Genomic DNA, 14,234 nt, shown 5'->3' on the forward strand with positions numbered 1-14,234 from the left:
CCCTCGGCAACCACAAGTCTATTCTCCAAGTCCATGAGTTTCTTTTCTGTGGAAAGGTTCATTTGTGCCATATATTAGATTCCAGATATAAGTGATATCATATGGTATTTGTCTTTCTGACTTACTTCACTCAGTATGGGAGCCTCTAGTTCCATCCATGTTGCTGCAAATGGCATTATTTTTGTTCTTTCTTATGGCTGAGTAGTATTCCATTGTGTATATATACCACATCTTCCTAATCTAATCATCTTATCCATTTCTATTAATGGATAAGATTTAGAAAATGAGTGGATTTCTCATTCATAATCAAACATCTGTATAGATAGTAAATTAAACAAAGGTCCAGCCATCACTCTTCCTAAAAATGAGGTTGACGGAAATTTTTTAAGAGATAAGAGGAGAATAATGTGGCATTAGATTATGAACTTAAAAATGGATGCATGAGAAAAAATAGCTTTTCTTCATCTGTTTTATAAAAAGATAAAGCATGCTATTGTCCAAAATCTATAGATCATATATAAAAGAGATTCAATTTAATAAAAACACTAGGTCATCTTTTTTTTGTGGTTACTAGAAACTGCTTTGATAGAAATTTTTTCAATACACGTTCTCTTTTTCTTTTAGTCTTAATAAACAACATACAGTAAACCTAATTAAATCTTTCTCTCATTACTAGAGATATTATAATGGCTTAAGGCCAGCAGTCCTGGATATCTATTCTTATTAAGGTTAATAGAAACTTCAATATGAATTGATCTTAGGCTATAATACGGGTTTTTTTTTCTTATACTTAATCTCTGGTAAATTCATGTTTTATATCTCCTAATGACCAAATGCAGATAAAATTCTTATTGACTGTGGGTTTAGATAGTTGAGTTCTACTTAATAGTTCACTGTATTTGACAAAATGTATCAACAACCCCCAGCAAAAGGAAAAATATGATCCTACAACATAAATTGAAAATTAAATATATCTTGTAATGCTAGCTAACATCAATACAATCTGCTCTTTACAACTGCAAAGGTTGATAAGATAACAAAGACTGAAGGAATACTCAATTTTCACATCGAGCGGGAACAAGAAATAAGACTTAACACCCAAGAAAAACACCCATACCATACTGCATTTTTTTTTAACCAGGTTATGCATACCAACAGAAAAACCATTAGTAACAAGTGGAATGGTGCTATAGCTGCTAAAGATAGAAGTACCAAAAAAATGTCCGATTCTGTTTGCTAGCCAAATACACGTTATGCTGAGCAGAGCTAAGAAGAGCTAACAACTATTTGATGCAACAGAAATGCCATTTTCTAAAAGCAGATGTAAGCTGAAATGCTAAAAACAGGATTAACAAGGAAAAGGGAAGGGAGGAGTTCCCGTTGCGGCAGCAGAAACGAATTCGACTAGGAACCATAAGGTTGCAGGTTAAATCCCTGACCTTGCTCTGTGTGCTGGGGGTCCAGCATTGCCTTGTGCTGTGGTGTAGGTCGCAGACATGGCTCAGATCCTGCGTGGCTGTGGCTCTGGCGTAGGCTGGCGGCTGTAGCTCCGATTAGACCCCTAGCCTGGGAACCTCCATATGCCGTGGGTGTGGCCCTAAAAAGCTAAATAGATAATAAAAATAAAAACAGAGGGAAAGGAGTCATGCAGAAATAAGGGAACGAAAACAGATTTTTTAGTGCTGGGCATATAGTAGGTTTTCACAAATACATGTCAGCATAAATATCAAAATCTAACATAGAGCCTATCAAAAAGCCTCCCTTGAGTAAATTACTTTGAGTATATATATTTGCACATATATACACTATTTAGGGCATATCTTATAAGCTACTATGTGTCTAGTTTGTTATGATAGTAGTTAACTCTTAAATTAGAAAATTTTTGCTCATTACACTCTGAATGATACAAAGCTGAACTTCACTTTGAAAGCAATGCTTCTGAGGAAAATGCATGTGGTTTCTCAAGGACACAAGCGACGTTTCCATCTGCATGGTATTCTTTTCAGGAGAACACTGCCTCTAACACAGGGTGGTGTGACCATTTGCATCCACACAGCACTTGAGAATTCTCCCATGATAAGCGAAGTGTTACTGTTATTTCAAAAACTTTCACTGGCAAACTGAAACTCAAAAAAATTTTTAAAGTGTTCAGCTTTATTCTTCATGTCCACATTTCTACTTCTAAACAAGGAACACATATTTTGGAGCATGTCAGATACTGATGAGAGAAAATAATTTTCCCTCCAGATACCAATGCATTATTTATGGGGGAAAAAAAGGTGCATATGCAAAAATTCAGTCAGGACACCAAGTTACTTTAGACTCTTTTTCACCAGGCTCTCCTATGCTATTATTAGTAAGGAAATAATTCTTCGATCACATTTCATTTTTTTTTCAATCCTATTTCACTGAAAAACAAAAAGATTAATATTCTTTATATATAAAGATGTGAAGAATATGGAATGTGAATTCCACATTCATATTGGACTTGGAAACGCTTGCTGAAAGCAGTTACCTCTTTATAATGATGGTTTTGGTCCCAAAGTAATCTTTTCAATGCTATAATTTCTGTAGCAACTAATTTTTCTTAATATTGCTGGCTCATCAGATACCACAAAAGCCCTGAAGTTCACATTAAGGTCTTAGTACAACAACACTTCATTTATTGGAATACTATCAGGCAGGGAGGTAGTCCATAAAATTGAAATGTCAGAAAACAAAACTCGCCAACATGAATATGTGTCTCTTATCATTGATCTGGACACAACTCTTTCGGAAATGCTTTTTAAACAGTTAGTGCTTCCTGAGACACATGATAGCGGGAAAAAAAGTGATGCTTTTTCTGATAATTTTGGTCATCATTACAAACAAACTTGAGCCATGCCTTGAAGGAAATGTTGAGCACTTTTTAAACGTCCCAAATGCCCGTGTGTTTGGAACCGTCATGTCTACTTTTCTTTTTTTTTTTTTTTTTTTTTGTCTTTTTAGGGCTGAACCTGCAGCATATGGAGGTTCCCAGGCTAGGGGTCCAATCGGAGCTGTAGCCGCCGGCCTACACCACAGCCACAGCAACACGGGATCTGAGCAGCGTCTGCAACCTACACCACAGCTCAAGGCAACACCAGATCCTTAACCCACTGAGCAAGGCCAGGGATCGAACCTGCATCCTCACGGATACTAGTGGGGTTTGTTAACCTCTGCGCCACGACGAGAACTCCGTCATGTCTACTTTTATCTTTTGTCTGTCTTCCTCCTCACTGGCAAAATAGCTCTGACTTCAAGTACGCCTGCCTCTGTCACCTCCTCCACAAGCACACTGATTACATTTTCTGTGTTTTACAAAACCAGATTCAATCAAAGAAAACTCAGCAGACAACGACTCTGCGTAAGGTGTTCCATGCTAGACTTGTGTCTTAAAATACAAACGACAAGGGCTCTGGAATGCTCTCAGGGAGGGCCTTGGGGGCCTCTCTGTGAGGACAGCTCTGATGCTTTAGGATCTGGCCTTCAGGAGATCTAAAGTATCTGTCAGAAGCTGAGGTCTGGAAGTAGCGACCCATCTCTCTCTGGGGCGTGAGTCCTCTTCTCAGAAAGCGAGTTAGCATTTAAGATGCTTCGGGGGGCGGCGGGGGGGGGGGGAGGCTGTGAAGGTCCCAGAGCTCCAATGGCACGGCTGGTGGGCTGGGGGTAGATCTCCCAAAGGGCTATGAGCCAGGAATGAGATCCAAAATATTAAACAGCACACACTAATTAGGACTGAGGCATTCTGCGAGGAACTGCCTCCCCCCCAACCCCCCCATGAATCATGGCAGTGACCAGGCATGAGCAGTGGAAAGGGCGCTCTGGGCAGTGTCTATTTACCAACCAATAAGGAATTATTCCAATAAATAGTTCAGCAAGATACGGCCACGGTGATGTATGCTGCTGGACTAACACACTGATACTGTGCGAGGTGCTTGCTAACACACACCACGTGCTCAGATCCCTTGACATTTGTGCACAATGTAAAGAGATGTACGAGAGCTTGTTTGGACTTAAGTTGTTGAGCAAGAGGGAGGCTCAGATTTTCCAGGAAGCCAACTAAGAGAAAGCATAGTTTGGATTCCTAGGGAGAGACAGAGCCCTCCTTAAATCTAAAATATGACTAAAAGGCATGCCAATGATTAGGAAATACAAGGGAACTGGTTATTGCTGCCTCTGTTTATTTATCTTAGTACAGGCTCTGGAGAGTTAGTCACTAAACACATGATGATTTCTAGAGATAATTACAGAAGGTAATAAAGACTATTTGTTGGCGAATTTCTAAACCCGACTTAACCGCTTATGTATTTTATTTAAGGGACCTTCTGGATTAAAATTGATAATGACCCTACATGTCAAAGCTATACTTAACCCATTTACTTATTGCTACCGAGGAAGCTTCTTAGCTGGGACATTAAGCTGTTTTCATTTAGTGGCAAAGGTAAAATCATAATCAAGTATAATGATGAGGACGCTGTGACAACTTGGTCCATAAAGGTCAAAAGAACAAAGTGGCTCTCCCCTGGACCCTGGCCGAGCTGCACTTAGTTTAGCATCTAGTCCCACCGGGCTCCTGTTTTCTGTACCAAACTGGCTCCCTCACTCCTTCCGGTCACATTCAGCATTTTTTCATGTGCTTAATCCTCCAAATGACTGTATCATCACTGTACTAGAAATAATAAATGTGACAAGATAGAAAGATCAAAGGCTAACAGTAACATGAACGAAGGCAAAAACAGCAACCTCAATGTTCATTTATTATTATTCTAAAGGACTTTGTCTTTTTCTTTTTTTCCGCCAAGTGGAATTCCTAACTGCCAAAAACCTTTATCAGCAAGAGAAGGCTGAAAGTCACCACTGAATTCCCGCCCCTAGACAGCAGACTGGCCACATAAACCACAGGGCTGGCAAACAAGATGGCATCGATGCAATCAAGAAATGCAAATCCAACTGTTCTATGCTTTATTTCTTGTAAATGTTAAACTATGCATCAAACATTCTAAAAGCACTGATCCCTTAGCATGAAATAGCGTGTGAGCTATGGAAATTTTATCAAGCTAACCGACAGGAGATAGTCATGTAATTTATTGGAAAACTCCGTGGCCTTGTAAAAGGAGCAGAAAGGAATGTCCAAGCTGACCTCTCATTTCTAAGTAGAGATAATAGAGAACCTACTTGGCTTTTTTTTTTTTTTTAACATGTGGCTGCACCTGCGGCATATGGAAATTTCTGAGCCAGGGGTCGAGCCACAGCCACTGCAGAAGCAACGCCGAGGAGTTATGCTGCGAGCCACAAAGGAAGTCCCTACTTGGCTCTTGGTGTGAAAAGACTCAAAGGACGATACACTCCGTGTGAGAGAAAGCTTCACATCAGTCTCCAATGGTTTGGAAGTCATTTAAAGGTGCGTATGATTTATGAAAATAGAGTAATAAAGCATGAAATTTCAGTTGAATTGAAAATATAACAGGAATTATGCACTGTGTTTGCTACGTGTCTGGCACTAATCTCAGCATTTTCGTGTACATTAATTCATTTATTGCTCATAACGATCCTACGAAGTATATACTAGCATTTCCCCATTTTACAGATGAGGATACGGAAAGACTAACTTGGTGCAAGGTCACACAGGGGATGAGTGGAAGAGCTGGGCTCAAATTCAGGTACGCTTTAGAATGCTTGCTGTCACCCGCTACTCTATACTGCCTCCCAAGGGCACAAAAGTGCACAAAGACAACCTACAATTTCTAGGCTTGTTCCTAGGTATTTTGGCACAGAATGCATCACAGTACCTTCTATAAAATTGTAAAGATTTTGTCAAAGTTCTATTAAGATATAATATGATTTCTGGAGGTACCAGTCAATATTAATGACAGCTCTACTTAAATTTTATTTACAAATGAAATAGGTAATTGCATTGTGTTCATAGATTTAATGTCGAAAAACATGGCTTTTTATAGATTAGAAATATGCAGTTTCCCTTCAGTGTCTTGGTAAAAACTGAGTGCTTTTTTTTTTTTTTTTTTTTTTTTGCTTTTGAGGGCCGCACTCGCAGCATATGGAGGTTCCCAGGCTACGGATCTAATCAGAGCCACCGCTGCCAGCCTATGCCACAGCTGCAGCAACACCAGATCTGAGCCGCGTCTGCGACCTACACCACAGCTCACGGCAGCACGAGACCCTTAACCCACTGAGCGAGGCCAGGGATCAAACCCGCAACCTCATGGTTCCTAGTCAGATTCGTTTCCTCTGTGCCACGACATGAACTCCCTGGGTGCCTTCTTATTGGATGCGTTCAAATCTGGGGGAGAATGCCCCAGATGGGATGTGCCATCAGAGAGGTGGATGAATGAGCTCCAGACACAGAACTATACTCAGGGTTTCAGCATCTTCATCAAACACGTCTGTCCAGCTCTGTCTCAACACTTGCCACACTGTAGTGGAACCCCTGCTTATCTGTCTGCTTGACTGTGAGCTCCTCGAGGGCATGTGTTATTTATCTTCAGTGTCTGGCTCAATGCCTCATATATAGTTAAGTTCTTAAGAAACACTTGCTAAATCAACAGAAGTGGTGAGCATCTGCTGTATGGAAGACACTGTGCTGGTGGGAAAATAAAGATCTGGTGCACAGGCAGGGTAGCATGGCAAAGTGCCCGGTATACTGTGGGACCAATAGGGGAGGCAGCCCAAAGAACAGAAATGGTCCGGGTGCGTCTTTGTGTAAGGTATCAGCTTTCCCCGTAAAGGTTACAGAATAAGTGGGAATCCCAAAATGTCCCAATCCATTGCTTCTCTTTAAAAAGAGATCAAATAAAGACGGTATGACGGAGTTCCGTCGTGGCTTGGCAGAAACTAATCTGACTAGCATCCATGAGGACACAGGTTCGCCCCTGGGAACCTCCATATGCCATGAGTGCAGCCCTAAAAAGACAAAAAAAAAAAAAAAAAAAGAAGATATAGTATATTTATACAATGAAATATTACTCAACCATAAAAAAGAATGAAATAATGCCATTTGCAGCAACATGGATGGACCAGGAGATTATCATACCAAGTGAAGTCAGGCAAACAAATACGATATCACTCATATGTAGAGTCTTTAAAAAATGATAAAAATGAACTTATTTTCCAAGCAGAAAAAGATTCACAGACTTCAAAAACAAATGTACGGTTATCAAAGGGAAGCGGGGAGGGATAAATCAGGAGTTTGCGATTAACATATACACACTACTATATATAAAACAGATAATCAACAGGGACCTACCGTATAGCACAGGGAACTTTACTCAGTGTTCAGTAATAACCTATACAGGAAAAGAATCTGAAAAAGAATGGATATATGCATATGGATAACTGATTCACTTTGCTGTATACCTGAAACACAACATTGTAAATCAACTATACTTCAATAAAAAATTAAAATTAAACAAAAAAGAAAAATAGATCAATGATCCCCTCCATTTAGCTGTTACCTTACTTTCATGATTCTTAAAATGTGGAATAATTTAACTTTCATCATATATAAGTCACCATGATTTTTAATGAAGCTTTACGGAGATACAATTCACATAGCATCACACTTAGCCTTTTAAAATGTACCGTTCGGGAGTTCCCATCATGGCGCAGCAGTTAGCGAACCTGACCAGCATCCATGAGGACATGGGTTTGATCCCTGGCCTCGCTCAGTGGGTTAAGGATCCGGCGATGCAGTGAGCTGTGGTGTAGGTCGCAGACGCGGCTTTGATACCGGGTTGCTGTGGCTGTGGCGCAGGCTGGTGGCAACAGCTCTGATTAGACCCCTAGCCTGGGAACCTCCATATGCTGCGGCTCTGGTCCTAAAAAGACAAAAAGAGCAAAATCATAAAAAAATAAAAATGTACAATTCAGTGGTGTTAGTTTATTATTCACAGATAACCATCATCACATTTTATTTTAGAATATTTTGTTCCCCCCGACCAAAGAAATCCTGTACCCTTTAGCTATGCCCCCACCCTTCCATCTTTAAGCAACCACTAATCTACATGCTATCTCTATGGATTTGCCTATTCTGGACATCCTACATAAATGAAATCATACAGCACGTGGCCTTTTATGTCTGGCTCCTTTCATGAAGAATAAACTAGTCCAAAGTTCCTCCGTGCTGTTGAGTGTGTTGGTACTCTATTCCTTTTTATTCCTGAATATTTGCATTGTGTGGATGTACCACATTTGTTTACCGATTCATCAGCTGATGTACATTTGGACTGTTGCCTATTTTTGGCTGTTATGAATAAGTTAGTACAATTTTAAAACCACAGGACTAGGCTCAAGGAGGACTTCCAGGGCAATATGGATAATGATGCTTTGTGATGCTCAAGTTACTTAAAAAAAAATCCAGATTCTTCACTTGATACTAAAACTTATTTGAATATTTGCTCAGAGTTATAGCCTCAGCATCTAGAAATATGGTTGACTCATGGGATGCGCTCAATGAAGATATACCAAATGAATGACCAATGCCAAAAAAAACCACAAAAAACAAAAAACAAAACTGAAAGTGGGATGGAAAGGAGAATGAAACAGAAAAGTCCTGGGAAAGCAAATAGCAGGGGAAAATCAACCTGGGATTTAAAATGGCCTGTGATAACTACATGCATTCAACACAATTTCCATTAAAATCTCCTAAACAAAAGATTCCTATAAAAATATCAAGAACTACCACTATTAAAAAACAGTATATAGTACATAATATATCTTTGAAAAGTCTGGTTGCTGTTACTGACACTGTAAGTCTGCAGAGCAGACTTACTCTGCACAAGTGTACAGTTAACTGACTGATGCTCTCTCTCTTCCACTGCTAACAGTTTATAGGGCCATAACTTAGAAGTGTATTGTGAAGTCTGCAGCATCTGGTCATTCCAGATGTTCACTTCATTCAAGCAGCACTATCTTTATCCATTGCTCAGTCCTAGATCACTAATACACAGTGAAACAGACAGGCAGCAAACACAGGTTCCCAATGAAACCTTTTTTTGTATTTCCATAATATAACCACAGGGGTTACAAACACAGACAGTTGAGGTAGAGAGTTAAGTTCAAGTTCTGACATGGTTGGTTACTAGCAGAATGTCTTTAGGCATGCTACTGAATCTCTCTGAGCCTCAGGTTCACCATCTGTAAAAAGGAGATAAATAACAACACCGACCTCGCAGAGTTGCCATGAGGATTAGATGAGATAATATGTGTAAAGTGCTTATCACAGTGCCTGGCACAAAGTTAGTAGCTGTTTCTATTTGAAATGAGTCCAAAATTACATCACCTCTTCCTATCACTTCTTCACATGGGCTTAACATCCCTTTAATTTTCCTTTTTTCTCCCTAGTACACTGTTCTAGAGTTTGGCCTTCTCTGGCACTAAACATAGGTTATCACTTAACATTATATTTAAAGAAAAAGGTCTGACTGATTTATTTTAGGTCAGCTATTACATGGGAACGTACACTTGAAAAAGATCCACAGCTACTACATAATACAGCTACAATCTACTACAGAACTCAGGTTTAAATATAAGTTAAAACAGTTCCTGTGTGGGTTTGTGTGCATATGTGTTGGGGGGGGGAGGCATTTAACATGTAGAATAACCTATTATAAACTCCTAATAAATATATAATCTAGAAATACGCTTTTCAAACAAAAAGATACACTCATATATTTCATTGATTTTCCCAGGTTGTAGGTATAAAGACTTTCTGGTAAAAGACGGCTCTGGAGGGATGCCAGAGTTGATATGCTGTAGAAAGTCATTCTCAAACGTCACCCATAACTGGTAGGTCTAATTTTTCTCCATTTATTTTTGCAGAGTTGCTTTTTTCATATGAATTTGTGCAGCTTGTGGACTAGAGGCAGATAAACTGGCCCCCTTCCCGTTTTGGGGGTTTTTTGTTTGTTTGTTTGTTTTTGTCAACTGCTCTACACACATAAGACTACAGTTTTTCAATGTGAATATTGGAAAAATCAAACTCCTGCCAAGAAAAGAGGCTACAGACCTTTGGATGTCAACACGGACATTTAGGAACACTAATAGTGTTCCAGGAACGAAGGTTAAAGGGTCAAATGGAAGCCTACCTTTTGGAGATAAGAGGGAGCTCTGGTGATGAAGAGACACAAGAGAAATCCGATCGAATCTGAATCTGAAGAAATGAGTAACTGCTTGGCAAAGACAAGTCCGACAAAAGCAGACTTCCTCAGCTTTGAAAAAGACAAGGTACTTGGCACCCTCAAGTCAATGTTCCTCGCAGCTCAATGCAGCGGGGCCGAAGTGGAAGCAAAGGCTTTTACTGACAAGCCATTTTAAGAGAGGTTTGTTTGGAAATACTCTCTCATCACTCACTTTTGGCCCCCTTGCTGGAATTTTTCCACTTTAAGCTCAACAAACAAGTTGTCATTTCTTCGGAATCTGTTACAATATTAATCATACATGCAAACACATACATGCAAAGATAATGCAGTAAAGACTTTTGGCGAAAATACACTTTCGATATGTATTTTAATTATTTAAATCATTATTTAGTAAAATTCAAATATGTATTAATAACTTCAATTATTTAATTTCAATGTGTAAACCTCATTATTAAGAAAGATAATTTCACTGAGCAAAAGGACTCTGAGGTTGTTACTACTGCTACTAATCAAACTCCAGAAGGATCCATTTGCAAATTCAATTTCTTTACAGAATCCAATAAATAATTGTAATAATAATAAACCAGAGAGCAGACCCTGGAAGGGGAGCTGGGATGCCTATGAGGTGTAGCTAATTGGCAACATGGAACTCGGCTTTTGAAGAGCTATCAGACTAAATTAATTAAGAGATGCACAGAGTTCACAACTTGATTACCAAGCTGTTGGATTCCCTCAAAACAATAGCCTTAATTGAAACCAACCACATAAACTTGCCTTCGTTTGCAGTCCTTCCAATTACCAAGCAAAAGAGTTGAAAATCACAGATTTAATCAGCCCATTTAGGCTATTATTTCCAGTTTGGAGCGGTTGTCTATTTTCGCTTGAACACGACAAAAAGATACTCTCAATAGCTCAAACCATTTGATCTGCTTCTCTATTTAGGATATTATAGAAATCTATTTTCTCCAGTATAAAATGGTAAAAGTTTAAACTAGAAATCATAAATGAGAAATTAAAGGCAAACTCTTCATTATCATTTTAGAATTACATTTAATAAACATTTTCCCTGGAGTGGGGGTGGGGATCTTTTCATCTAAGTTACTGCTGACTTTTATGCAATGTATTCTCTGGGCAGGAAGATGTTATTAAACCATTTTGATTCCTGTTGACGGAGTATCATAACTTCTTATGAACAAATCATGTTGACGCAGTAATCGGAAATACAGCATAAATAAAGAGCAGAAAAAAATTATATATACACACACACGCATATATGTATGTATATACATACATATATATATATACGTGTGCGTGTGTGTGTGTGTGTGTGTGTGTGTGTAATTTAGGAGGAAGAGGGAATTTAACCCTTGGAATACGGTATTTGTTTTAACCATCAATTCCTAGGCATTCCAACTAAGAAAAGTTTGTTTTTTCCTGGAACACATGGCAAAATAAACACAGTGTGAGAAATGCTGATTTAGATAATTAGTGCTTCTACAGTAACTTCAAAGATTTAAGTTTTCCAACATGTCATAAAATTTGCCTCATTTTCCCTTTAGTAGAAAAAGCATTTTGAGGACCTCACAGCAGCAACCATTTCTTTTCGATTAGAACCAACACCACCTTGGACATTAAGTGCAAGGCTTACAACAGAGATATTTTGTACCAATAACCATCAGCTTCTAATAAAGAACAAAATATGTTCTAGGAGAGAACTGGGAAGGTGTTTAAAAGGGGGGAATTGACTTTGGGCCCAAGGTTTATTTTTTAAATTACATGTTAGAATATAAACTCCACCAAAAACTGAGGTTGCCAGATGTGACCCAGGCAACCTGCTGCCCATATGCTACATTTTCCAACTTGAAGAAGGACTGACACTGAGGATCTTCGTCTAAAGGGAAATCTGAGAGTAACAGTCCACCCTTGGCTGCTAGATTGGAATCCTTATTATTTTTTATAGCTTTCCCCACCTTCTCTTTCATTTTCATTGAGCCTGACCTATAGAAAGATGTCAGTCACATTTGCACTAATTCAGTAGCACTGACTTGTCCCCACAGCCACTTAAAAAAACAATCCTATCTGTTATTTTGGCTGAATTCCACTGGTTTTTTTTTTTTCTTTTGGTCTGAACATACCCCAATTCTTCTATGACAAGCTTAATCCTGTATCTTAAGGGTAAAAAGAACAAACATCAGAGTTCTTCCTGGATCACTTAATTAGATGACACAAACAATACTGTGCGTACGAACTGAGATGCTTGGCAAGTAGGGGAGGTACTCGATACATATTTGATGATTTACAGACACTTATGTCTACATTGGACAAGTAAAGGTAGGATGAAAGATCTGTTTCACCACTGCCCCCTTGTCCGAGGTGAGGTAAGTACACTTTAGTTAGTAAGCATATCTAAGTCACTTCTACCCTAAAAACAACAGACCTCTGCCTTCCCTCGATCCTATTTCCTTGTGAATTTCCCACATTTCTCCATCATCAAATATCTCCAAAAAAATCATTACCACTTTCATTTCCCAACGTTTCATCTACTTCTCAACCCTCTCTGAACTGGTTTCTGGTCTCTGAAAAGGTCACCCACGACCTTTCAACTACCGAAACCAGTGGCCTCAACTTACATAATTCCTTTGATGTCTGTTGACTGCCTTCCTCTTCTAGAAACTTTCTTTCTCCTTTGCACAGAGAGATTCCTCCTCTGATGCTCTCCTTGGGCTGCCCTGCCACTCTGAGGTTTTGCTCTGCATTTGGGACAATTTTTAATCCAAATCTGGTCTAGATTTTTCTGCACAGCTGTTTCAGCAACACTTTCAACTCCACATCATTTCACACTTCTGACTCCTCACTCTTCATCCTCTGTTACTGCCCACCCTACCACAGCACCATCCACCAGAAAGTCAAACCAGTCTTTGGTCCTATCAAGATGATTAAGAATTACTGTTGGCCTGACTGGAAAGGAAATAAGTCTTCACTGATCAAAGAGGCAGGTCGCGGGTCATGAGGTGGTCCCTGAATGATGATGAAGAGAATATGACTGGGCAAAGAAGAACGAATTTTGTGTTTGTGGGGGTGGCGTGGGGTTGTATTTAAAAAGTGAGCAAAGAACTGAAGGTGCAATTTTTAGCCTGATACCTACTGATGCCAAAGAGAGTACTTGCCTGGCTAGAACCAACTGCATTTCACAGCTAAAGGAAATGTTGTCATAACAAAAATGAAAGCACCTGGCAGAGCATCTGGCACACAGTAACTGTTCAATAAATGTCAGTTGACTCTAAATAAACACCTATTACAGGACGTTTTTATTGAGTGTGAAAATGGGGGTTCAAATTTTATTCCTATATATAAACTCCCGCCTACAGATATTAAGATTGATTTTAAAGTATAATATACTCCTGGAGGTGAAGGGGGTAGTAAATGCTGCCACCCAAGAATTCCAAGCGCCAGTGTCACCCTGTCTGGGCCTGCCAGCATAAGAAAGTGTCAAGGGACATCACGGGCCTCTGACATCTCGTGTGGTTATAGCTTCTCTACCACTGTGCACACCCAGCATGTCAGTAAGGGACCCCTCACAACACAAAACCAGTGGTTGTTGATTTTATTTTCTGACTTCTTATTTCCTAAGTTCTGCTGTGCTCTAGGAAGCCACAAGTTTGCAGACTCAAAATCTGTCTTGCGAGCTGCACAACACTCCCTCTACAGGGATTCAAGGAAAGCCAGCTTATTTTCACGTGAGAACCAACCAACCAACCAGCCTCTCATTTCAAGAGGGGTTTGTTTGGTTTGTTTCAATTATTACCCAACATAAGGAGCAATAGGAGCCAGAGCTTCTCTCCTGGAGCTGAGGTGACCAGGCTTTTGTTTTCCTCATGTTCAATCGCTGCAGCCTTCCTGAAAGCACTAATGGTAGCAATTTTTGCAACCAAGGGATCTTCCTCAAGTTATCAGGGAGAAAAAACTCTGCCAACAGCAATACCGTCTCGGTTTTCTTTTGGCCATTAGGGTCCTACAAACACAAGGAGGACGATACAAGGAATTATACAAGCAAAAGAC

The 14,234-nt window shown here is 39.5% G+C and overlaps 1 protein-coding gene across 12 annotated transcripts in view; it reads right to left on the bottom strand.

Annotated features, from left to right (window-relative positions):
• The window catches only part of MBNL3 (muscleblind like splicing regulator 3), a 124,673-nt gene that overhangs the window by 96,893 nt on the left and 13,546 nt on the right, over nt 1-14,234 (bottom strand). Inside the window, exon 1 of one of the 12 annotated variants that reach the window (XM_021079442.1) lies at nt 7,283-7,337. The exons of the other annotated variants lie outside the window; for them this stretch is intronic. The gene's annotated coding sequence lies outside the window, so the exon portion shown is untranslated. Of the gene's footprint in view, nt 1-7,282; nt 7,338-14,234 lie in introns of those variants that run through there. 12 annotated transcript variants of the gene reach the window in all.

The sequence above is a fragment of the Sus scrofa genome, chromosome X (assembly GCF_000003025.6).
Source record: "Sus scrofa isolate TJ Tabasco breed Duroc chromosome X, Sscrofa11.1, whole genome shotgun sequence".
Lineage (NCBI taxonomy): Eukaryota > Metazoa > Chordata > Mammalia > Artiodactyla > Suidae > Sus > Sus scrofa.